General features: G+C 49.3%; 1 protein-coding gene across 3 annotated transcripts in view; it reads left to right on the top strand.

The window, feature by feature from the left end:
- The window catches only part of KSR2 (kinase suppressor of ras 2), a gene marked incomplete at its 3' end in the record, with an annotated part of 339,518 nt that overhangs the window by 138,679 nt on the left and 175,311 nt on the right, over window positions 1-25,528 (top strand). The gene's annotated exons all lie outside the window — the stretch shown is intronic.

The following is a 25,528-nucleotide window of genomic DNA, read 5'->3' as shown; positions in this document are numbered from 1 at the left end:
CATGTGTAACCAGTTATAATGGTGCTGGGCCTTGTACCTAGAACAGGTGGATGCAGATGGGCACCTGTGTCATCGTGAGTTCAACCTAACAGGTGCAGAGCACAGGGTGTGCCTGACACTGCATATTGTACCTGATGGACTCTCACAGCCAACAGGATAGCTGGTCAGAGGCACAGGCTGAATGTCCTGTGTCCCAGATGTTTGGGTTTCAGACTTTGAATTTTTCAGATTTCTCATATGCACAGTGAGAGCTCTTAGACCCAAGTCTAAAATTAAAAACTTTTTTTTTTGTGTCTTATATGCATCTTAAATACTCAGCTTGAAAGTAACTTTATGCCTCATTTATTTATTTTATTTTATTTGTATGAATGTGTGCATGTGTGTATGTATGTATGGGACAGAGGACAACCCTGATGTGGTCCCTCAGGTGTCATCTACCCTTTTTGAGGCAGGGTCTCTCACTGTCTTGGAACTCACAAAACCAGTCCCTTGTCACTGAGCTTCAGGGACCGACCCACCTCTGTCTCCCCGGGTAGAAGCATGTGGCTCCATGCCTGACTGTATTCCTTTATTTCTTAATGTGGGCTCTGGGGATTGAACCCAGGTCCTCATGATCACAAGGCAAGCACTCTATGGCCTTGGCTGTCACCCCACCCTTTTATACTACATTTTTAATAAGTTTGCATGCCCCAAAGGATCATATCCATGGTGCCAGGTGGAATGTTCAGAGTCTTAAATATGGAACAATGCAGCATCCTGATGCTCCATTACTTGTCAAACTATGTTTCATTTTCTTTTCTTTTAAAAATTTTAAATGATGGAAATGAAAATACACCTAAAAGTGAAGCTTCTAGAAAAACCATTTGTTCTTTGCTGTCTTGTATCGTTCCTCAAACTTGACCTTGGCCTTCCACCTGGCCTTGCCTTTCAGGACTAGGTCTATAAAGGCATCCTTGTTGACAACTGTCTTGTCCAAGGGGAATTCCACAGAGTACCTTGTGGCTATGAGGTAATTGTAGTTACAAACTTTCACAAAGGACTTGATCTTTGACTTCATGGTGGGGATAGCGGTTAATTCCAGCCGCCAGGGCATGGCTGTAAGGGCAGTCTGAGGTGACATCATCAACATTCTTAACGATGACAGCTTTGCGTCCAGAGTAGCATCCACCCAGGACCAGCACCACTTTCCTGGGTTTCATTCATGACCTTGCTCATTTCGACAGCAAGCAGCCAGCACCCAGCAGAAAGGAAAGCCCATATTGCATTTCCATAGAAATTCCCACACCTGAAATGAGCGCGAGGTTAATTATGAAACCCGTTGCAGCGTGAGTTGTTGCTGTGCTGGGTTGGTCTGTGATAACCGCAGGAAGGAAGTCTGTGTCCTCAGCCCCAGGACCCCTCAAGGAGTGGTTTGGTTGTGTGGTTGATCGATGCCCCTGGTGCAGACCCTGTAGCCTGCGCAGACTGTGTAACTCCAGCACGCTGCTGTACTCTGGAGACTGGTGGCAGGCCTTGACCACACCTTTTGCTTCCTCCCTGACACAATTGTTGCTTCATGGCTTTATGGTTCCCTGTCCCCTCTGGGATAGCATTCAGCCAGGTTGTGGAGCAGCGGAATGTGTATCTAAAGAGCCTCATGTCATTGCTTTTTATAGAAATGGAAGGTGACGTTTATTATTATTTATATGCATACCAGTCTGTGTGTGTGTGTGTGTGCGCGCGTGTGCATGTGTGTGTGCATGTGTGTGTGTGCGCGCGTGTGCATGTGTGTGTGCATGTGTGTGTGTGCGCGCGCGCGCGCGCGCTCGAGTGCGTGCGTGCGTGCGTGTGTGTGTGTGTGTGTGTGCGTGTGCATGTGTGTGCGAGTGTGTGTGTGTGTGTGTGTGTGTGTGCATGTGTGTGTGTGCGTGCGTGCGTGCGTGTGTGTGTGTGTGTGTGTGTGTGTGTGTGTGTGTAGACCAGAAGTGACCATTAAGTGTCCCCTGTCGTGTTCCTCATATCCCTGTGAGCACTGGCTCACTCAGAGCCTGGAACTGGGCTGCAACCAGCAAGCCCCAGAGATCCTCTCATCTCCTCCTATACCGTCCCCTACCAGGGCTGGAGTTATAGTACAAGCCTCCACATGTCTATTTTTTTAATTAAAATGTGGCACTGGGGATTTGAACTCGGGTCCCTGTGCTTGCTCAACAGGAGCTCTTACCTGCTAAGCCACCTCCCTAGCACTGGTTAGGTTTTTGATTTGGAGTCTTACTCTGCCTGGATTTAAAAGATCATGAGCTCCCCTGCCTCAGGAGTTTGGGGGACTGAGTGTAGGTGTGTGTTCCTGTGTTGATTATATTTCTGTGACATTGTCCCTGGAGGAGGGACAGGGTGCTTTCCTATTGTGGAATCATACTCTGGGGCAGCAGCTTACACACTGTGGGACCTTAACCACGATGGGGGGATTTAAGAGCCATGTGAGGTCATTTGATGTTTAAAATTATTTAATATTTTATCAATATTTATCAACTCATTATTAGAAAAATGCAGGCTGACGTCTAGATTCAGTATCATCAGGTGGTATTCGATGTTTTTTTGGTTTTTGTTTTTTTAAGTCAATTTAAAGAGATAGTAAGTGGGACTAATGAGATGGCTCAGCTGATAAGAGTGTCTGCCACCAAGCCTGAGGACGTAGGTTTAGTCCCCAGACCCACATGGTAGGAGAGAGCCAGCTCCCACAAGTTGTCCTCTGACCTTCACATGTATGTAAGCTTCTTCCCACAAACAAACAAACAAAGAAACAAAAAGTATTAAAACTAAAAAGAAATAGTCAAGGTACAATAGACAGTTGTGTGAAAGTGTCCTTGTGTACCACAGTGTCTGTTACAGTGAATACACACAACAGAAATGAAAGACAGAAACAGACAGCCGGGCACTATGAGACATGGGGGCTGGAGAAGGTGGCGTGGTTGCCCAGTCTGATACATTGTGTCAGCAGTCAGTCAGCAGAGAGAGAGGGGAATGCAGGGTTCAGCTGCTTTCTCCTTGTGTGATCCAGAAAGGTATCCCATGGTTGGTGCCACCCATATTTAGGGGGAATCTTTGACCTAATCTAGGATATCCCTCACCAGGCTGTGTAGAGGCTCCGGTTTTAGGGTAGTCCAGGCATGGCCACGTTGACAGTCCTTACTTAGCCATCACAACCTCAAGGCCTGAATTCTGTTGAGAAGAGGTAGTTTTTTCCCTTCCTTTGCTTTAGAGTGTGAAACTCAGGAGGGTTAGAAAGAGTTGGAGAGTGGGTAGGAACCCTTAAAGGGTTTGGGTGTGTTTATTGATGGGTGTGTTGGTGCATACTGAGGCTGAGGGATTGCCCTTAACTGGAGGACAACCTGTGCTACCTAGTGAGTTCAAGGTCAGCCCTAGCTACAAAGTGAAACTGTCTCACAAACCAGAGCCAGGGCTGAGGAGATGGATCAGTGTGGGTACAAACACTGGTTGCAGAGGCACCCGGGCCTGAGTTTCGTGAAAAGGTGAGGCATGGCTGCTGAACCTGGAACCCCAGTGCTGTGGGACACGGAGACAAGCAGATGGCTAAGGTTTGCCGGCTTCCAGCCCGGCTCTAGGTTCAGGGAGAGACCTATGTCAGAGGAGCAAGGCTGAGAGTGATAGAGTGCGTGCGCGCACATGGGCGCGCGCGCGCACACACACACACACACAGAGTCACACATGCACTCACTTACAAACACACACACACTCTAACACACACACACATAGAACACTCACTCTCACATACTCCCTTTCACATACACTCTCCCATGCAGAACACGCTCACACACACTCACACACACTCACACACGCTCACACACACTCACACACGCTCACACACACTTACACACCGACTCTCATACACATTCTCTTACACACATACTCACTCATCCCCACACATACTCATATGCACACTCTTACTAACACACTCACTCATACACACACTCTCTTACACACACACACGCACACACGCACGCGTGCGCACATACACACACACACACATACACACACACACACACACACACACACACACACACGCACGCACACACACCACCCAAAGACCCCTCCACCCAACTCTTAGCTGCTCCCTGAGGTACCCTGTGTGGTTGTGGTCCTGGGACTGTCTTATGGAAGCCGTTTTCCCCAGATTACTCACACATTGATCCTATTGGCCCTGCTGCTTATTCGAACCCGGGCTGCGAAGCCACAAGTGGAGCAAAGGGCTTGTGTGGCTTGGGATGAATCTCAGGACTAAGGTTCTGAGATATAGCAGCTCAACAGTGTTCAACCAAATGCAGGCTGCCCTGGGGCCTTCATTTGTCAGTAGGATTTATGGCCTCCTTTTATCTCGCTCTGTGGTAATCGGGTTGAGTTTTTCTTCTCCTTTCCCTGCTCTGCTTGTCCAGTGGTGCCAGCCTTCTGGGAGGAAATGTCACTTGCTTGCCAAATTAAAAGCCCCAAATCTGTTCACTCTAGAGCATTGAACCATTGTTGGGAGAGAGGCTCTCTGACCTATTTAATAGGCTTTGAAATGAACCTTTTAGTATAATAGATGGGGGACATCAGAATTCCTTCTGGGGCAGCTTTGCCACTGTGCCCGGCTCCCAGATGGCACTCTGTCTTCAAGGGCAGCTGCCTGGAACTTTGATTTAAGATGGTGGGTGACAGATAGTAGGGTAGGGCGGAACAGTGACATTGAGGCAGATGGGCCCAAAGTCGAGGACAGCTAGGATCCTCAAAATATATGCAAAAACTGGACGCCATGGTGGTGAAGCCAAGTCAAGGGTGTGGCCTCAGCTGCCAGACATAAGGCAGCCATGAGATAGTGGAGATCAGCCTCAGGAAGGGGACTTGTTTGTACATACGGATCAGAGGACAATTCTAAGTCTGTTCAGGGGTCAGAGCAACAGCACTGTGCTCCGAACAGAAGCCTTATTACGTTCTTTGTTGCTGTGACATAGTACCTGTCATGGGCAACCTAATGAAAGAGGCAGTTGCTTTGGCTCACGGTTTGAAAGTGCACAGTCCATCACTACATGTCACCATGGCAGCGGGAGCATAGGAGGCAGACAGAGAAAGAGATGAATGACAGTCCTCACCTCACAGTCTCCCACGGCACCACATGATGGACTCAATTAACGCCAAGATGGCGCCACTCACATTTAAGTTCCCCCAGTCTAGAAGCTTCTTCACAGACCTGCTCAGCAGAATGCCTCCTCTCTGATGCTAGGGACTGTCAAGTTGACAGCCATCACAGAAGGCTTTCTGTTTGGGGCTCTCTCTCACACACACACATGCACATTTCACATGTTTTTGAGTGTCTGGGTGATGCCAGGTCCCGGAAAGGCTTCTCTGGTGAGCACATGAGCCCTGTTTCCCAGAAGCTGACAATGGAGCCAAGAATTAGCCAGCGACGTGGGTTAGTTTGATTTTATTTAGTGCTGCTGTTGGGTAGTGCACCATCAAAGCCTTCATTCATTTCCCCACTCTTCCTGGCTGTGTGTTTATGCTTGGGGGACCTATGAGTTGTCAAAGGTCCCTGTGAGAGTCCAGGGAACACAGTTAAGAAAACAAACAAACCCAAACTTTATTTGTTTTTTTTTTTCATGTGTCGTGTATGTGTGTGGTGAGAGAAGGGGTGGGCAGAGGTCATCACCGGGTGACTCCCCCTTGCTTTCCTTCTCATTTTTAGAGACAGGGTCTCCCACTGGTTGGCCAGTGAGTTCCCAGGAACTGATCTATCTGTCTTTGTCCTTTTCCCCCTACCTCATCTCTGGGGTTACAGATGCGTGCTAACCCCTGACTATTTACATGCGTGGCAACGATCAAACCTGTGCTTGCACAGTCTACTGCACCCTCTTCCCGGCCAGCTAAACTTTTTCTTAAGAAGATCTTGATCTAAAAGAGACAGTGAAATCACCAGTGATAGTTCAGGGGACAAAGGCTGGTGGGGGAAGCAAATCTAGATGATGCTCACTTAGGATATCTTTTTGGGGAGCCAGTAACAGCCTCCAAGAGCACTGTCTTTTGTCCCTTTGGTCTCTGCTGGGGTCATTCTACTCTGCCATTGGGAAGAAGAGCAGCCACGGACAGTATGCAAATGATGGGTGTGGGCATGTTACAATAAAGTTTTATTTATAAGATCAAATGTAGGGCCAGAATGGCCCTTTGGCTTGAAGTTTGCCTATGCCTAATCTGAGAGGAGAGTTGATCAAGTAAAGAGAAGAGGGCATATTCAGGCAGGAGAGTGGGAGGTGCTGATTCCTGGAACTAGGGCTGCTTTGGGAGATGACTTTGTGTGTGTGTGTGTGTGTGTGTGTGTGTGTGTGTGTGTGTGTGTGTCTACCTTCTGGAGAGCTCTCTCTAAGAAGGGCTATCATTGGCCAATGCATGCTTTTAGCTGTACTACATTTTGACCTCAAGGCTTTGGTCCAGCTGCTCAGAATGCTTTCCTTCCTCTCTGCCATTAGCTGATTCTTGCAGGTGTACCCCGAGCTTCCCAGGACACCACACAGTGTGGTTCTGGTGGTGGAAGATGAGCGGAAGTCAATGGGAGGCACTGCCATTTGCTTCTGGTGGCTGCTGGCAGAGAACAGAGACTCAGACCCTCATCTAATACCAGAGGCCTCCCGCCTGCGTCACCTCCAATGGCCAGGCGACAGCTCCTGATGGGTAGTTTAGGCCTGTGCCGTTTAAACTGAATGTGGCTGGAAACCTTCTGGTTGCTCGTAATGAGGCCTGTCCCCACTCCTGCTCCCTGTAGGCTGGAGGTATTCATTAACTCAAATTAATAGAGGATGGAGAAAACCCTTAACAGCCCTCTGGACCTCCAGACAGGCCTGCTCAGCCATGGCCAGGCTCCCGGAAGCTTCTCTACAGGGCTGGCCAATCAGTGACCTTTAGGAAGCAGGTGCCAAGCTGCCCCTTCCAGACCCAGGTTTGTCTTGGGGTCATCTTTCGTACATCAGGAAGGTCGCCTCTGTGTGTGGCCCGCACGTTCTAATATCAGAGGACAAATTGTTGGAATCACAAATAGTTAGTGTTTACAGTAATCTCCCCATGTGTCCTAATATCACCCACCCCACATCTCCCTGTGAAGCAGATTTGTCACCACCTCTTTTTAAGAGAAGGTCCTCGCCTCCTTGCACAGAAAGGTACCACAGGACCAAGTCTTTCAGTTTAGCTCGGAGTCCATAGATAATTGCTCAGGAAGTGTTTAATGGATGAACGAATTAGGAAGCCTTTAATGGATGAATGAATTAGGAAGTCTTTAATGAATCAATGGATGAGTGAGTGAATGAATGCTTTTCCCAGGCTCCCAGCGTAGAATGAGTAAGAAAACCTTCTGGATGTTGAACCCTTATCCCTCCGCTCCCTCAAGGCAGGGTCATCTCTGTCTATGGCACCTGTCAGTTCCTTTCTCATCTTGGTCCTGAAGGGTAGGGTAACGTGGGAGCCAGTGCCTGAAAACACCCCGTATTGTTCTCTTTAATTTCATTTCTGTGGCCGTGACGAAAAGCAGAGTAGGGGCGGAAAAGGCTTATTTAGCTTATGATGCCAGGTCCCAGTTATCACTGAAAGCAAGAACAAGGCAGGAACTCAGACATCCAGTCATATCACATCCACAGTCAAGAGCAGAGAGAAAGGAACACACCCACGCTGTCTGCTTGATTGCTCTCTTGTAGAGCTCAGGATTACCTGCCTAGGGAATGACATTGCCCACAGTGGGCTGGGCTGGGCCCTCCTGTATCATTGACTGTTAAGACATTCTCTCCAAGACAGGCTCACAGACCAACACGATCTAGACCGTTCTTCAGCTCAGGGTTTCTTCTCAGGGGATTCTGGTTTGAGGCAAGTTAACATTTAGAACACACCACACACTCTTTCAACAAATCTAGGCCTTCCCGCCCCCCCCCCCCCCAGCCCCCAAGCTGGGAGTGAGAACACTTTTAACACTGTTGTTGTAGGCAACCTCTGTTCTAATGCACCCCGAGGTGCCTTTCCCTACAGGCGCCACAAACACACGTCTGGGTAAGATGTGAATCCGTGGATTCTTGGGAGGAAGGGTATACTGCCATTTGTGTTGGGCTGTGGGTGCCAGAAAGGCTGCAGATTATATTTGCTGTTGTTAAAAATCATGCCAGCCGGGCGTGGTGGCGCATGCCTTTAATCCTAGCACTCGGGAGGCAGAGGCGGGCGGATTGCTGTGAGTTCGAGGCCAGCCTGGTCTATAACGTGAGTCCAGGACAGCCCAGGCTAACACAGAGAGACCCTGTCTCGAAAAACCAAAAAACCAAACCAAACCAAACCAAATCATGCCACGATGATGGTTTATATTTCTGTATTTGAGAAACCCTTCCATGCTCATTGCAGACTCCACCCCCCCCCACCCCCACCCCCGCCCCACTGCCCCCAGCTACACTGTGCAGTGGGGCTGCTGGTTGCATGTCACCAAGGGAAACCAGCATGTCCCACCTGGAGTACCCGTTCTTACACGTGTGTATGCTGTCTCCGTTTCTTCCATGAGATAGTGACTGTGTCAAGAGCCAGATGAGGGGCAGTTTGTGTCTCTGTCTGCGCTGCACACTTGCTTAAGTTGCTTGCCAAGACTGGTCCCCGAGGTAGAGGCAAACTGAAGACCTAAGGCCACCACTGCCCACCTGAGCCCCTCTGGGTCTGTAACCTGTTCAGGTCCCAGCCAGAAGCATCACATGAAATGTGAGCCGAGCCTACAGAGCCATTATCCACGCTTGGCGGGTCCGCCCGGATACTCCCGCCAGAGCACTGCTCTGTGGTATTCTCAGCTGCCCACTTAACTTTTCAAGATTCTTCCTGATGTGCGAGGAGGCTTGGGGCCCGGTGCGACGAGCCGCAGGGGCCTCTCAGAAGTTAATGTCCCGTTATCTGGTTTGTGATGCAGTGCAGCTGGGGTGTATGCCTGGGGCCAATTTGCCGTGAGCAGCCCAGCAAATGTGGCCTCCGGTGAAGAATTTGCGAGCTTACTTAACCATGGCAAGCACTGTGTGTTAAGAAGGCAGAACCTCACAGGTGGAGGGGCTACGTGACAGGTGCTTTTTGCCTCTGGGTTCTTCTGTTACTCCTTTCTTCCCCGCCCCCCCCCCCATTCTTATGGGAGAGGAACACACATGCCCATTTTTTCCTTCAATTTCATTATTTACAGTTTTGAAAACTGAGGTCCCCTTTTCATACAAAAACCAAACCAAACCAAACCAAACAAACAAACAAAAGACACCAAACAAACTGTAAGGCTGGCAAGATGGCTCAGTGAGTAAAGGTGATGGCCTGCAACCCCGAGGAGCCACGTTTAATTCTTTTTTTTTTTTTTTTTTTTTTTTTCTTTTTTCCACATTTAATTCTTAGGGGGATTCACATAGTGGAAGGAGAGAACTGACTCCCACACGTTATCCTCTGAGCATGGCCTGTGTCTGTGCCCCACCCCAACACAGTAAATAAATAAAAATAAATAACTGAAATAAACTTTACAAAAAAGTTCTTTTAAAAAGCCACAGATTTTAAGTCCAATAGGTCTGTGTTTGTGGGGTACACAAGAGTGTGTGGGTACATACCTGTGTATGCACGTGTAGAAGTTACAGTAGGCCTTTGGGGTAATTTCCTCTATCACTTTCTGGATCCCTCTGTCTCCACCCCAGTGATGGAGTTCCAGGCACATCCAGCCGTGCCTCACTGTCTATGTAGGGACTGAGGATTTGAACTCAGGATCTTAAGTTTATACAGCAGGTGTCCTTACTCACTGAGTCACCTCCCCAGTCCTAGTTTGGATGAGTTTTGTTTTGTCTTGTTTTTCTTTTTTGGTTTTTTGAGACAGGGTTCTCTCTATAGCCTTGGCTGTCCTAGACTCAGCTTGTAGACCAGGCTGGCCTCGAACTCACAACCATCCACCTGCCTCTGCCCCTCGAGTGCTGGGATTAAAGGCGTGCGCCACCACACCTGGCTGGTTGAATGAGTTTTGATACATTAATATTCCCTGGTACCCATCACTCCAAACAAGATAAGGAGCATGTTTCACCCAATCTAGGAAGTTTTTTCCTGCCTCTCCCCCACCTCATGCCCATCCTGAATGCATCATCCAGCATAGATTTTGTCTAGGAGTCTGTAAATGGAGCCACAGAGACCACGTGCTTTGGCATCTCACTTCTTTTGAGAAACATCTTTCTTTCAGCATATTGACTCAGATATATTTCTGTGCCACACAGGGTCTTTCTGTCATGTGCAAGCAACTAACAGTTCATTGCTGAGCAAACAGCAATTTGCCGGTTCAAAGCGTGTCTGTTTCCTGGGCCCAAGCAGACGGCAGTGGTTTGTTGACTTACAGGGCTCGAGGCTAGAAACCCAAAATCAAAGTGTCAGCTGAGCTGTGAGGCCCCGAAGCTTCGAGACAGAAGCCTTTCTTGTCTCTTTGTGATTGCAGTTGGCTCCAGGTTATCCTTGGCATTCCTTGGCGTGGAGCCATGTTGTTCAAAGCCAGCTTCTCTCCTCACGGAGTTAGTAAGCGCCTCTCTATCTTAAAGACACCAGCCGTGAGATCCAGCTTGCTCTAATCTGGCTTGACCTCATCTTAACATGTCCCCACATCTACAAAGATCTGAACTTGCCAAATAAGGTCACATTCATGGGGACTGGGGGTTAGAATGCCAGTGTCCCGAGCATATGTGTGTGTGTGTGTGTGTGTGTGTGTGTGTGTGTGTGTGTGTGTGTGAGAGAGAGAGAGAGAGAGAGAGAGAGAGAGAGAGAGAGAGAGAGAGAGAGAGAGTGAATGTGAGTGGACTGGGGGTTAGAATGCCAATGTCCCAAGCGTGCGTGCGTGCGTGCATGTGTGTGTGTGTGTGTGTGTGTGTGTGTGTGAGTGTATGTGAGTGTGTGTGAGTGGACTGGGGGTTGGAATGCCAGTGTCCCGAGTATGTGTGAGTGTGAGTGTGTGAGTGTGTGTGCGTGTGTGTGTGTGTGTGTGTGTGTGTGTGTGAGCGTGTGTGAATGAGAGTGGACTAGGGGTTGGAATGCCAGTGTCCCGAGCGTGTGTGTTTGTGTGTGTTTGAGTGTGTTTGAGTGTGTGTGAGTGTGTATGAGTGTGTGTGAGTGGACTGGGGGTTAGAATGCCAGTGTCCCGAGCATGTGTGTGTGTGTGTGTGTGTGTGTGTGTGTGTGTGTGTGTGTGTGTGTTGCACAGGTTGATGCTGAATATCTCCTTCACTTGCTCTCACTAGGACCGGGGGCTCACTAATTTGGCTAGGCTGCCCGGCCTGCAAGCCCCAGGGCTTCTCCTATCTCTGCCTCCTCACAGTGTAGGTATGCACACTGCCACACTGGGATTTACACGGGTGCCAGGGATCCAATTCAAGTCCTCGTATTTGTGAAGCAGGTATTCTACCCACTGAGCTATCTCCTCCTTAACTCCTTGAACAGTTTCACCTACCCTGTTCCCGTCAATGAACCTTTATTTAGTCTGTTTACAGGTCACGGCTTTGATGAACACATCTAGTAAGCTGTGGCTATGTGGACTTGTATCTTGGCATCTCTTTGTTAAGTTCCAGTGAGAGGCACTCTGAAGTCCTCCTGGATATGTGTGTGTGTGTGTGTGTGTGTGTGTGTGTGTGTGTGTGTGTGTGTGTGTGTGTGTTGAGGTTTATGTTTACATCCTTAGCTGGTCTTTGAGCAGCATGTACATTTGATAGCCTCGCCAGCAGATGAGGGAGGCCAGTGGCTTTCTATTGTGGCTCCTCTCAGTGTAAGGCAGTTTTATCCCCAGAGAGGTCTTGGGAAGGCTGGAGGACATTTTCACTTGTTACAAGTGGGGTGGGGGGCACTGATATGTTAGTGTCTAGTGTCTGGTGGAGAAGAAGCTGGCAAGAGCATCACACAGTGTGGAGACAGTCGTAGGAAAAGCTGAGGTGGGGAGCCCCGCCCTGTATCCTACCTCCTCTTGGTACTGTGGCACTCGTCATTTCTTCATTCCCACACATGGGAAGTGAGACCCATTGTATTTCAGTTCCATCTGTCCAATGGCTAAAGCTGCCAGGCATCGTCTCACAAATTTACTGTTCCCCCAGCCCCTGTGTGTGTGTGTGTGTGTGTGTGTGTGTGTGTGTGTAACATATACACATATATGTATGGTTTATTTGTGTGTATGCATACCTGCCATAGCGCTCCTGTGAAGGTCAGAGGACAACTTGTGGGAATTGGTTCTCTCCTTCTGCAACGTAGATCCCAGACTCGGAACTGAGGTCGTCAGGCTTGGCGGCTATGCCCTCTGAGCCGTCTCACTGGCTCATGTCTTTCTGTCATAAAGTGAGTGACTCATGCATCCTTTTGCCTATTTTTAATTAGGATGTTTACGTTTTAGTTACTGTGTTGTGGCTCCTATGTCAGAGATAGGGACATTTTTTCTCCACAGTCATTAGCTCTCTCGGCCACTTTCTTCTAATTAATTGTCTCTCAAAGAGCTGAAGTTTGCATTTCAATGGAGTCTGATTTATAAGTTCTTTTTCTCTCATATGTGGTGCCTTCTGTTTCTTTTTTCTTTCTTTCTTTATTCACTTTACATCCTGTTCGCAGCTCCTTTCCTCTCCTCCCGCCCCCCTGTTCTCCCTCTCTTTCTTGTCAGAGAAAGGAGAGGTCCTCCATGGCTACCAACCCGCCCTGGCACATTAGTCACTGCAGGGCTAGGCACATTCTCTCCCACTGAGGCCAGACAAGGCAGCCCAGTTAGGGGAAAGGGATCCAAAGGCAGGCAACAGAGTCAGAGACAGCCCCTACTCCCATTGTTAGGGGACCCACATGATGACCAAGCTGTACATCTGCTACATATGGGTAGGGGACCTAGGACCAGTCCGTGCATGCACTTAGGTTGATGGTTCAGTCTCTGTGAACCCCCATGGGACCAGGTTAGTTGATTCTGTAGGCCTTCTTGTGGAGTCCTTGACCCTTCTGGCTCCCTCTATCATCCCCCCAACTCTTCCATAGGACTCCCTGAGCTGTGGGTCTGTATCTGTTTTCATCAGCTTCTAAATGAAACCTTTCAGAGGAGTTATGCTAGGCCCCTGTCTACAAGCAGAGCCGAGTAACATTAATAGTGTCATGGATTGGTTCTCTCCCATGGGATGGGTCTCAAGTAGATCCAGTCTTTGGTTGGCCATTCCCTCAGTCTTTGCTCCATCTTTGTCCCTGCACATCTTGTAGGCACATCTTGGGTCAAAGGTTTTATGTGGGGGGTTGGTGTCCTTATCCCTCCACTGAAAATCCTGCCTGGCTACAGGAGGTGGCCACTTCAGGACCCATCTCCCCATCTACTAGGAGTCTCAGCTATGGGGACCCCCATAGATTTTTCTGGAACCTCCCTATCCTACTGACAAATCCCAGAGATACCCACCGCCTCCTATTTCTGTTCTCGCATCAGGCCTTCTCGCTCCTGCTCTCCCTACTCTTAATCCCCAGCTCTGTTCCCTCCCCCTCCCCTCTGTCTCGATAAACACAGGGACCATTGGGTCTACCCTTGGGCAACCAGCTGAGAAATTTCAAGTCCCTTTTTGTAGTGTGATAGCAACCCTACATTGTCACATTTGACAATAGCAATACCCTATTTTTAAAAGCCGCATTCTAATTTGCTTTCGGTTGCTGTGATAAAACACTCCAGCCTAAAACAACTTAGGGGAGGAAAAGGTTCATCTCACTAACAGTTCTGGGTCCCGGCCTATCATGGAAGTCAGAGCAGGAGCTTGCATCAGAGACTATGGAGGATGCTGTTTGCTGGCTCACTCCGAGGCGTATGCTCAGCTGGCTTTTCTTATACATTCCAGACTCCCTGGCCTTGGGATGGTGCCGCACAGTAGCCTGGGTCTTCCCAAATCAATTTGCCATTAAGACACCCCACCTCCCACCCAGCCACACCCCACTCCACCCCACCCTGTCCCATCTCACCCCCAACCCACCACATCCACAGGCAAGCCTGATCTGGGCAGTCCCTCAGTGGAGGAGGTTTATCCTCTCAGGTGTCTCTAGGCTGTATCACGATGACAGTTGAAGCTAACTAGGAAAGCACAGAAGGAACATAGTTCTGAAAGTCACATTGATTGACAGACCCAGGAACTGATTCTGGATCATCCCACCTGGAGGGACGCACCTGAACTCCAGCCTTGCTGAGCAGTCTTGATCCTTTTCTCCACAGTGGCCAGCGGGGTTTGGTAAAAAATGGCTCCCCGAGAAGGTGCCTTTCCCATAATCCTCTGCAGTGATTTTCGAAGAGATTGTCTGCATTTAATCCATAACCTAGTTAGTGAGCCTTTCATCAGCCCCCCGAAGCACCTCTAGACGCCACGCCATTAATCTGTGTGGAGTTAGTACCTTAATGAAAGTCAGAAAAGCAAATTCCTTTTCAAATACACTTGTCATTGATGAAACCAGAAGTTACTCTGCCTCCTTCCACAAAGTGCATTTGCTGGCTTTAATGACAGTGAAGTTCATTCAGACGGTGGCTTCAAGTAAACTGGATCTAGGTGCTTAAACACAGTCTAAGGAACTCAGTCTGTGCCAGCCTCTAGCTCAGTGATGGCTTTACTCTTTGATTGCGGTGGGTCGGTCTCTTTCTTCCTCAAGCCTGCTTCTTGAGAAGTTTCAAGCTTCTGATCTTAGTGAGGGGCGGGGGGAAACCCCCCTGCTTTCTCAAAAGTTCTCTTGAAAATCATGATCCTGATTAAGTTATCTTGGGCCTCGTGCACAACTTTGAAGCCATCACAGTATCCGTGAGATGAAAGAGGTTTGTGGGCCAGGCATTCCTACATCTGTCTGTTCCACACGGTAGCACGTGGGTGGGCTCTAGGTCGGCAAAAATGACATATGTCATCTACATGTTAATAATAACACATCACATTTTGGTCAGCCTGCACCATGTAGGTCTGCCTTGATGTGTAGATGGCCATGTGTGGCTGGAGGACAAGGGAGTTTGTCAGAGTGACCCTACTTGCTTTGACACCATCTTCAAGGTCACTAGAACGTTGAAGTCCGTGCCTGAAGTCCAGCAGGAGAGTGAATCCCACACCATCTCAGGTGACCCCGAAGAATCTGGAAATTAATGTGCATTGCCGAAACTCTAGCTTTGGAGGCGGCAGTTTGCTGCCAGTACTGACATTAGAAGTCTGACAGCGGAAAGCAGAGGGAAAGGTGAAAGAGCCAGTGAGGGAGCGACAACCCACGTGGGTCTGAGGGAGTCAGAACAGTGCATTTTAAGAGCTCGACCAACAGTTTAGGGGGAAACGAGACCTGACTTGTTGTTTAATGCCATCTCACCCCTGCTTGGTGGATGATACTTCGGTGTGTTCCGGGACTAAGCAATTTGATTTTAGAGCTAGTTTTTGAGGCTTCTGCCCATTGCCACGGAACCCTCACAAATGTTTGACCTACCTATGGCTCCAGGGTCTCTTCAGATGTCCCATAAACAAAATTCCCCCCTCTACCTGGGAAAGATCAGAAGGCCCATAGCCAGAAGTGTTAGTAAAGAACCTGGGAAATTTGGCCCTTGACCCTAGTCCCAAGCCTCTTTCAGAAAATCTACACCAGGCCAGGCCAGGTTAAGAGAGTCTGGATATTACTCTCAGTGCAGAGACTACAGCAAAGCTGGAAAGGTTTATTCAGCTTGAGAGGCAGCTGAGACGCACAGGGCTATGATGGAGATCAGGAAGGAGAAAGATGTATGTGTGTGTCGTTCAGATGCACCTGCACTTGCTGCCTGCATCATGTGTGGGATCCTTGTGAGAATGCCAGAGGAGGGCAAAGGATAGAGTCGATTTAGGCCTAAGTCTCACACTGCCCTTAATTGCCCATGGTGCCATGCGGCAGGCACGAGAGCTACTCTTTGATGTTAAGCTGTACAGCAATCATTTTGAATACTCTATGATATATTTCCTTTTTTTTTTCCTTCTGGTGCTGGTGTGTGTGTGTGTGTGTGTGTGTGTGTGTGTGTGTGTGTGTGTATTTTCTAAATTTGTCTTCAGTAATCTAGACGGGATGTGTGTGGTTTGAATGCATGTGATTGCCTTCATTATACTTTCATGTTTGGATTTGACTCAAAAGAGCCAGTGAGTCTCAAGTACTCTGTGTGCTTTAGAAGCCTTGTGTGAGATGAAATACAACCCCCAAAGAATGTAAATAGAATTTGGAGTAGTTTGATTAGAAGGCAATAATTAGAGTGGATCATTGTTATTTGACTCTTTAGTCATCAATGTAGAGAACATGAGATGGGGGCGTGGCCTCTCCTCCCCAAGCCACCTGCACATCTCTTACCTCATCTAGCTGCGTCGCTGCCCTGTGAGGTTGGCAGGTCAGAAATATTCATATTAGCTTGATGCACAGGGAAATGGAGGCTCCTTGAGGTTAATTGACTGGACCAAAGTCAAAGAGTTAATTAGGAGGAAGTCAGTGGAGTAGCCCAGCTCTGTACAGGAGACAGAAAAGGTGAACCCCACTCGTCACACTGAGCCGTCTCACGGTCGCTCTAGAGAACTACAAAGAAACCAGCGGAATTGGTTTTAATTCTTTATTATTATTATTATTTTTACTGACAATATAGATCCACAGATATCATGACAACATATAATCAATTTAAAAGTTGAGGTGTTTGAGGGACTGGAGCGGTGATGTATGGAAGGACGAGTGGGTTTGGGATGAGCAGGTAAACTGAGGAAAGAATGGAAGGATAGGTAGTGTCGTAGTTTATTTTCTTTTTCTATGATAAACACCAAAAGCAACTTGGGGAGGAAAGGGTTTATTTGACTTGCAGGTTAGGGTCCATCATGAAGGGAAGTCAAGGCAGGAACCTGGGGGCAGGAGCTGGTGCAGAGGCCATGGAGGGGTGCTGCTTACTGCCTTGCTCCCCATGGCTTGCTCAGCCTGCTTTCTTACAGAACCCAGGGCCACCAGCACAGTGGACTGGGCCCTCCCACATCAATCATTAATCAAGGGAATTCCCTCACCAGACATACCCAAAGGCCAAGTTGATGGAGGCTGTGCTCTAGGTGAGGTTCTGTCTTCTAAATGACTCTAGTTTGTGTCAAGTTAACAAAGTCAAAACAGCACACTTCCTTTCACAAGTCTGGGGTGCCACGAGGGTCCGCTGCCTCTGTGGGCGTCAGTGGCTTACCCATGGCACAGCAACTTGGGCTCCGTGCTATGACCTGCAGCTTTCTCTGGGCTCCATAGCCTGCCCCTGTGGGCCTTGTTTGGGGAAGTGGAGAAGGGCGGGTGGCTCCTGAGTGTTTCTTTGCAGGGGTCTCGGAGGTGGAGGGAATGTATGGAGCCTGGCGCCAGCATGGGGCAAGCGTAGGGGTTTCATTACTGTTAATTACAGCCGCACCTCACTGTGAGGGAGCACAGGTTCTTATTACTCTCAGTGGAGAGAAGCTTCCACCGTGCCCTTAATGAGGACTTTGTCTCTGGCTGGCATGAAGTCGGAACGTGAGCATGAATTTAGATGAGGTTTTTAAATCCAGGGGCAACCCAGAGATGCAGCTTCCCAAATACCTGCTTCCCTCCCAGGTGAGTTTCCCCCGGGGCCTGGGAAAAACAATCAGAGCCCAAGGTGGAGCTTTCTAGAACTTCCAGGGTGACGGTGTGAGATATGGCTTCTTGGCACTGCGGGTATTGGCTTCGATAACCCTGGTGGGTCCTGGGGATAAAGGGCCTTTCTCAGCCTCTGCCAACTAGATGCCAAGCAACCCCAGTCTTGGCTATGACAACCAACCCTTCTGAACATTGCCCAGCTCCTCCCCTTCCCCCGGCTCATAGCTGCAGGTGAATTCAAAGCCCCACATTTGAACTGAGCTCTGCTTGCTGCGGTGTGGCGTTGGACAAGCGGCTGACACTCTCAGAGGAGAAATCTTGTTTCAGAGAGGTTGGGCAGGATGAAAGAAGATGGTGTCAGTAGAAGTGTGGTTCTTTACGGCATCCTATCCCTTGTCCCTCTTCTCGGCCCTGAGAATCTCCCTCTCCCTTTTTTGCAAGTCTCTAAGGGCCAAGGGGCATAAATGGAGGGATGGAGGGATGGAGGTTATGAGGGATGGAGGGATGGAGGGATGGAGGGATGGATGTTATGAGGGTTAGAATGGATGGAGGGTAGGGAAGAGTGAGTATTGAGGGTCTGACGCTCTGACCCCCAAGGTCTCAGGGTTTCTCTGTACTGCTCCTTATGTTCTTGTGGGGAGTCGGCACGGGGGGGGGGGCACACAGGAAAGAGGGAAGTTGACTAGAACTCAAGTTCTCTTCGAAGCACGCCATGAGCGTATAATTTGCAATCCTCACGTACCTCTCCCGCCTCCTGCTCCGAAAAGAATAGCAGATCACTGAGATTCAAACTTTGAACCTGCCCTTCCCCTGAGGGACTAGTTAATGAGCGCCGCTTTGGTAGGGACAGCCGCTGGCCCTTACAGTAAGGGGACCTCCCCATCCCTCCCAGCCGCCGCCACACTTCCTCAGGTGAACAAAGTGAGGAGAGAATAAAGTGGGCAGATCTTCGGCTCTTCTGCACCTCTCACATCCCAAGCGTGTGGAACTGGCTTGTGTGTTTATTCCTGACTCAGAAGAGTCAAGAGCCGAGATCACTGGAGTACAGGTGGCTGGGAGATCAAGTGTTCAAATGCCCAAGACTACGGAGGCCGTTTTGTGGGAATAACCACAACTAGAAACTGGAATTGTAAGATAAAATAAACTCTTTCCCCATAGGTTGTATTTTATCTCATGTTTCATCTCAGCAAGAAACTACAACAGAGGCCAGGGCTTAGGTGTCTCCCATCTGGCTGTCCCCTGCACACAATTCTCATGGGGCAACTCCACAACACACAGCTCAGCCACAGAGAGACCCTGTTTCCTAACTGTGGGGTGAGGGTCTGGCAGAAAGCGGAGGGCATCTCTGTGAGAGCTTGAGACGAGGGAGAAACCACAGAAGGCATCAGGGAGCATCAAAGCCAGAGGCTAGCTGCCTTTGGTGATGCATCCACTTAATCCTAGTTCTAGAGGGGCAGAGGCTGGTGGATCTCTCTTAGTCTGAGGCCAGCCTGGTCTGAATGGCTCCCCATAACGCACACAGGACAGCCTTCTGCCCACCCTGGCCCGGACTCCCCTCTGCAATGCATGAGAATGTCTCACCTCTCTCAGTGCTCGGAAACCGTTTCCTTGTTGAATAAAAGATGAGAGGCAGATAATAAAATCCAGATGCCCCTGAGGCCTTCCATGTCACCTGCCAGTTTTTCTGTGGGTCATTTTTTTCCTCCTCCTTTAAACAAAACAGAAATGATGATTTGATGGCTCGGAGCAAGAGGCCATATTCAAATTGGCCTTATTACCTGTCACGCCAGGCTGTGTTGTCATCTCTTGTTCCTCTCTTTAGATTCTGGTCTGCAATTCAGTATGTCGGCACCCTGGTCAATGTCTGTCCCCATTTGTCCCCTCCGACGTTGTGCAGCCTTTCTTCTTCAGATGGGAACCAGGTGTGAAGACTCTCTGATCAACGGGGTGTGAAGACTCTCTGATCAAGGGGGTGTGAAGACTCTCTGATCAAGGGGGTGTGAAGACTCTCTGATCAAGGGGGTGTGAAGACTCTCTGATCAAGGGCTTTTAGCATCCGTGTCTCTCGGAGTCCAGTGGTTATTCGCCTGGACTGTTTAGCACTTTCCCAGGGCTAAATGATGCTCAACAAGTCTACAGAAGCGTCACACAGATCTGGGAAGTGTCTGCCCCCACCTCCCTTGGGCCCCTACCCTAGCTGGCCATGGACCCACGTTCTGTTCATTTGTCTTTGCCACAGGGCTACCTTTAAACCTCCCTCCTAGCAGAACAGCTTATTCTGAGAGGAGGTGACCTATTGCTATCCAGGCCTAGCCTTCAAGTCAAACAGCTACTGTCCCAGGGAGCTCAGCTGTACTCACTTTCAGAAGATCATCCCGGCTGGACCTGTAAGACCAGGGAGACCTTTACCTGAGTACCTAGCCTCTCCCTACCGCGTGTTGTTGTCGTAGGCCACTCTGTCCCGATTGCATATGGCCTCAGGGAACGACTAGTATGCACATGCCAGTAAGGCTAGGGAAGGGGGCTCCATCTGTGTGGCTGTAAGGAAGTCTTATCTTGAAGCATTTGGGGGGAGGAGCATCCAGCTCTGTAAGGGAGCCCAATAAACTCATTGGTTCCCCAAACTGAACTCTGAGGGAGTTATGTCTCATTTGTCATTAGGAGCTTAGCGGGAGGGGTAGATGTTGCTTATGTCGCCTGCTGGGAAGGGATTTTAATGACCCCGTGTTTTGAGCACCTGCCACTGGCGGAAGTATAGGCAGAGGACAGGATGCTTGGGCAAGCGATTTCACCCCCCCAGACCCTCAGTTTCCCCATCTGTGGAGCAGGGATGGCTGAAAATGTATCTTGAACACCCACTTTCATCCTGCCCAGGGCTTGCTGCTTATTGGTAGCATGGTAGCATCTGTGACATGAAAGAAGTCGCCCTGCCATGACAGACCCAGCCTACTAAAACCATGAGCCATGTCAGCCTTCTCCTCTGTCAGCTCTTCTGCCAGCTTGGTGTCACAGCCGTGACCATCTGAGTAATGCAGGCTCCAGTGAGTGTGAACTCACCTTCTATGAACTAGCCCCGCACCCCCTAGCCCCGCACCCCCTAGCCCCAACCCTGCCTCACACACAGTATCTGTAGTGGGGACGGATTCCTTCCTTTTATACTTGAAGTGGCATTCCAAGAGGCCAGTTTGCCCAAGATCAGGCACGTAGCAGGTGTGCCATTTATGGTTAGAGTACAGTCTGATTCCAGGCTCAGCTGCCCCTGTCCCCCCCCCCCCCCATTCTCCTTTCTTCCCAATTACAGCTTCATTTCCACCCTGAACGCCTCCCCCCCCCCCCATTTCTGGGTGAGCTTTTCTTAACGTTGAGCTTGTAGAGAAGGAAGGACGCTGGTCTGTGGCCCTTTTCTAATTGTCTCTGGGGTCAGCTGGCTGGCTGGGAATAGAAGAAACTTCCCCCAACATATGTCATAATATAGACAGAAGAGAACATTCAGTAAGGGCTCCAGTGTGTGGCTACCAGCCTCTGCTTGTCCCCAAGGTATCTGTCTTCTTGCAGGTACTCGGTACCCCTGGCTTGGGAGCTGGATATGTCTACCCTAGTTTGCTTTCTGACCGTGTGATGAAATACTGACCAAAAGCAATGTGGGAAGGAGTGGGTGTATTTGAAGTCACACCTCATCCCTGAGGGAGGCCGAGGCAGAAGCTCGAGGCAGGAACCTGGGGGCAGGAACTGAGGCAGGCGCCATCACAGAGTGCTGCTCACTGGCTTGCTTCCTGCTTCTGCCCAGGTTTCTTTCTTATACCACCCAGCACCTCCTGCCTCAGGATGGCTCTTCCCACAGTGATCTGGGCCCTCTGGCATCAATTGGCAATCAAGAAAATGCCCCGTAGACATGGCCATGGGCCAATCTGAAAAGGGTAATTCTTAATTTGAGGCTCCCTCTCTTCCCACCTGACTCTGGGTTGTGTGAAGTCAACAGCTCAAGCCAACTATGACAGTGTCCCATTGTAATGGGGGATGGGGTGAGGGACCATTGTAGGACTGGATGTGCATCCTATAAGGGAAGCTGGTTCTGTCAGTACAATACAGTTGGGAAGTCAAGAAGACCTGATTTGACATTACCCATCGGCTCTGGAAATTACTTTGATGTGGTTAATGGGACCATGAGTCAGGCTAGATTGCCTGCCCACTCCAGGGACCTTTTCATCTCTCTGTTTCCCTTTTCAGTTGGTTGGGTCTATTTGACATCTGAGAATAGAGTCTATTTTTGAGTTGCAGTACATGACACTTCCTCCTCCCCAACCCCGACCCCCACATAATCACCAAAATATCTGGGTGTCTCTTATGTGGTAGTCACCACTGATTAATTCTGGGTGCAGGAATAAAGAAGACAAACAAATCCTACCCTTGTAGAGCAGTTCTGATGGGAGAGACCACAGACCTCCACACCTTTGCCGTAGGAATCTGCCAATAGATTCTTGGTGTTGGGGAGGTCTTACAGTAGGGGATTAGGGCTTGCCTGTGATGTCAGGGAAAGCTTCCTAAAGGGGCCAGAGATAGAGCTGAAGTCAAGGTGTAAACAGCATGTGCGAAGGTCCTGGAGAGGGTCTTGGCTGTGCAGCAGTCAAGAACAGGGTGATGAAAGAGAAAGAGGGTGTGAGTGTTTCTTGCAGTGTCTGCAGACTGTATGAGCTTGGCAAGGCTGCTGTAACAAATGGCTTCATGATTGTTTTCTTCAAGCAGTAGAGTTTTCTTTTCCTCCCATCATTCTGGAGGGAGGAGAGTCTAAGAAAGGCGTCTAAAGGCTCTAGGGAGGGCTAGCCCTTGCTTTGGATTACACCAGGAGAGCTTATGATGGTGCTATGCATTCCTTGGTGGGGTGGCATCATCTTAATTCAATCTGTATTGTCTCTTTGTTGTTGTTGTTGTTGTTTTTCGAGACAGGGTTTCTTTGTGTAGCCTTGACTGTCCTGGACTCGCTTTGTAGACCAGGCTGGCCTTGAACTTACATCGATCCGCCTACCTTGCCTCCCAAGTGCTAGGATTAAAGGCGTGCGCCGCCACGCCTGGCCCGCTGTATTGTCTTTGCATGGTTTCCGCCCTGTTGTCTCAACCTCTTCAGGTTACATCGAAGCTCCCCCATCCTTGCTCATGTAAGGACATGAATCCTTGGTTTAGGTTACAAATGTGCAACTGAGAACGTGTTCACCTCAAGATTCTTAACTGAATCACACAAACATCATCTTTCTTTTTCTTCAAATACGGTAACATCACAGGTTCGGGTGGTTGTGGCTTTGGTCAGGGGTATGAAGTCCTATCCTTCCCCCAAGACATGGGTGAAGAAATTGGTCTTGATTTTGTCAAGTTCAGGGGTTACCGTAGAGTTATTAGGAAAAGCACGGGATGAGCCCAGTGCTGCATGCTTTCCACATTTTCATCACATCATTGATCTTTCTGTCACCTGTTGTGTGTGCACACTTGAGTGCCACGGTGCTCATGTGGAGGTCAGAGGGCAACTCCTGCAGGAGTTGGCTCTCTTCATCATGTAGGCTGTGGAAATAAAATTGTGGTTGTCAGGTGTGGTGGCAAGCTCTTTTGCAGGCCGGGTCATCTCGCTGCCCTCGCCTTGTTGCCTTTGGAAGTGGGTAGGAGATGGAAAGTGTTCAGGCCTGCCAAGCGACGAGACACCACAGCCCTGTGCTGGGAGTGAGGCATGATGAGAAGCAGATGGCATCAGAAAGGCCAAGGGAGTTCGTGTGTGTGTGTGTGTGTGTGTGTGTGTGTGTGTATGTGTGTGTGTGTGTGTGTGCTCGTGTGTATCTGTGTGTGCATGCACATGGTTGTGTAGTTGTGTGTTCATGTGTATACATGGTATGTGTGTGTGTGTGTGTGTGTACATATGTATGCATAGAAATGTGTGTCTAGTTAGATGTGCACATATATGGAGGCCAGAGGTCAAGCTTGGGTGTTATTCATCGGGCACTGTCCACTTTGCTTTTTGAGACAAGTTCTCTCACTGGCCTGGAAGCCATCACACAGGCTGACCGGGCTGACCAGCAGCCTGACCTCCTGTGTCCTCCTGGCATGCTCCTGTACTTTGGTTGCAAACATGTGTCAGCATGCTTGGCTTTCCTTTGTGGGTTCTGGGGATTGAACAAGGGTCTTCATGCTTGTAAGGCAGGCGCTTTATCAACTAAGCCATCTTCCGAGCCTGGGAGCGCTCTTCTTTCATTATCAGCTGGGATAATTTATTCAGCATTCTTTCCTCTAGTGGTTTTGATGTTGAGAATTGTACCAAACCCAGTTCTAGGATATCTCTGAAGTCAGAATGAGCTGCTCTCCCTCATCTGAGAGATGCCGGCACTCACTCGGTAGATGCGCCTCTTATTACTCAGCTTTCTTGTGAATAAATGTTTTCTTTAGTGCAGTTAATAGCACCCTCACCTACCTAAGTGCGCACAGCGCCAGGCAGGCAATTACAGCCCGGACTGGCTTGATCTGTCTCCGGCTCATTGACAAAGGCATCATTATTTTCCAGTAACGTTTTATTTTTTTCTGTAACAACCAGGCTTGTTCTGCACAGGAAAAATAAATAAGAAAGACTTCTCGGTGTGCACTGAGAGTTGTGTTTAATCTGCACTTAATTTGCATGTCATTAGGGACCTCCTTCTGCCATGAACCGAGGTTAGGGTTGGGCTGTGTAGGTGAAAGGGCAGGTGTGTGCCGCCCACCACTACCCCATGGGGTGCCTTAGAGGGGAGGGAGGCCAAGGGTCAGGGCTGTGGGCTCTGAAGTCTTGTATCTTGTCACACCCAGCTGGGTGTCTCTGTCTGTGGTCACATCCCAGTGTCCTCTGGTCACATTCACATTAAAGCTCCATGGTCTTGGAGCAAGCACCCTAACAGCAAGGTGAGAGTATCTACACCAGCTCATCAGGCTGATGGTTGAGTTAAATGAGGAAATGTGTTGACAAGACTAAGCAGGTGGGCAGGGATGGTACAGGACGCTCTCCACAGATGCCAGGCTGTCAAATGGTCCACAGGGATTCATGGAAGCCTAGTGAACAGGTGTTCATGTGTTGTCATGGATGCCTAGTGAACAGGTGTTCATGTGTTGTCATGGATGCCTAGTGTGTAGGTGTTCATGTGTTGTCATGGATGCCTAGTATATAGGTGTTCATGTGTTGTCATGGATGCCTAATGTACAGGTGTTCATGTGTTGTCATGGATGCCTAGTTCATGTGTTGTCACCTACTGGCAAAATCACAAACATCACTTGTCTCATAGGGCTGGGAGTCCAAGTCTTCACTCGGCCACTTTGCAGTGACCCTTTTTAGGGGTGGGTCACATTCTGCAGTAAATTTATGACTTCAGCATATCTGGGGATGGTACAATAGGTCCCTGGAAAACTTTCTGTGCCCCTCTGCCTCTCAACACAGAAAGTCCCAAGTGTTTCAGAGTTGCTCTTTCAGTCCTCACGAGTGCCTGGGGAGCTCAGTGATAGCTGAAGTCTGTAACTAGAGCTACATACAGGTGGCTGTGAATTGCTTGATGTAGGTGCCGGGAGCCAAACCCGGGCCCTTTACAAGAGCAGCAAATGCTCTCCCCACCATTTCCCCTACCTCCCACCCTGAGACAGGGTCTCTCGGTGTAGCCCTGGCTGTCCTACAGGAACTTGCTCTGTAGACCAGGCTGGCCTTAAACCCACAGAGATCAGTTGGATCTCCCTCTGCCTCCCAAGTTCTGAGATCAAAGGCGTGTACCACCACTGCCTGGCTCAGAGATGGCTCAGTGGTTAAGAGCACTAGCTGCTCTTACAGGGGACCTGGGGTTGATTCCCAGCACCTGTGTGCCAACAAGTGCTCTTAACCACAGAGCCTTCTATCCAGCCCCAGTGCTGGGGTTTATTTATTTACTTG

Source organism: Acomys minous (genome assembly GCF_964271855.1).
Source record: "Acomys minous genome assembly, chromosome: 16".
In the NCBI taxonomy this organism is placed as follows: domain Eukaryota; kingdom Metazoa; phylum Chordata; class Mammalia; order Rodentia; family Muridae; genus Acomys; species Acomys minous.
The sequence above is the reverse complement of the archived record's forward strand: the minus strand, read 5'-3'. Positions and strand labels throughout refer to the sequence as shown.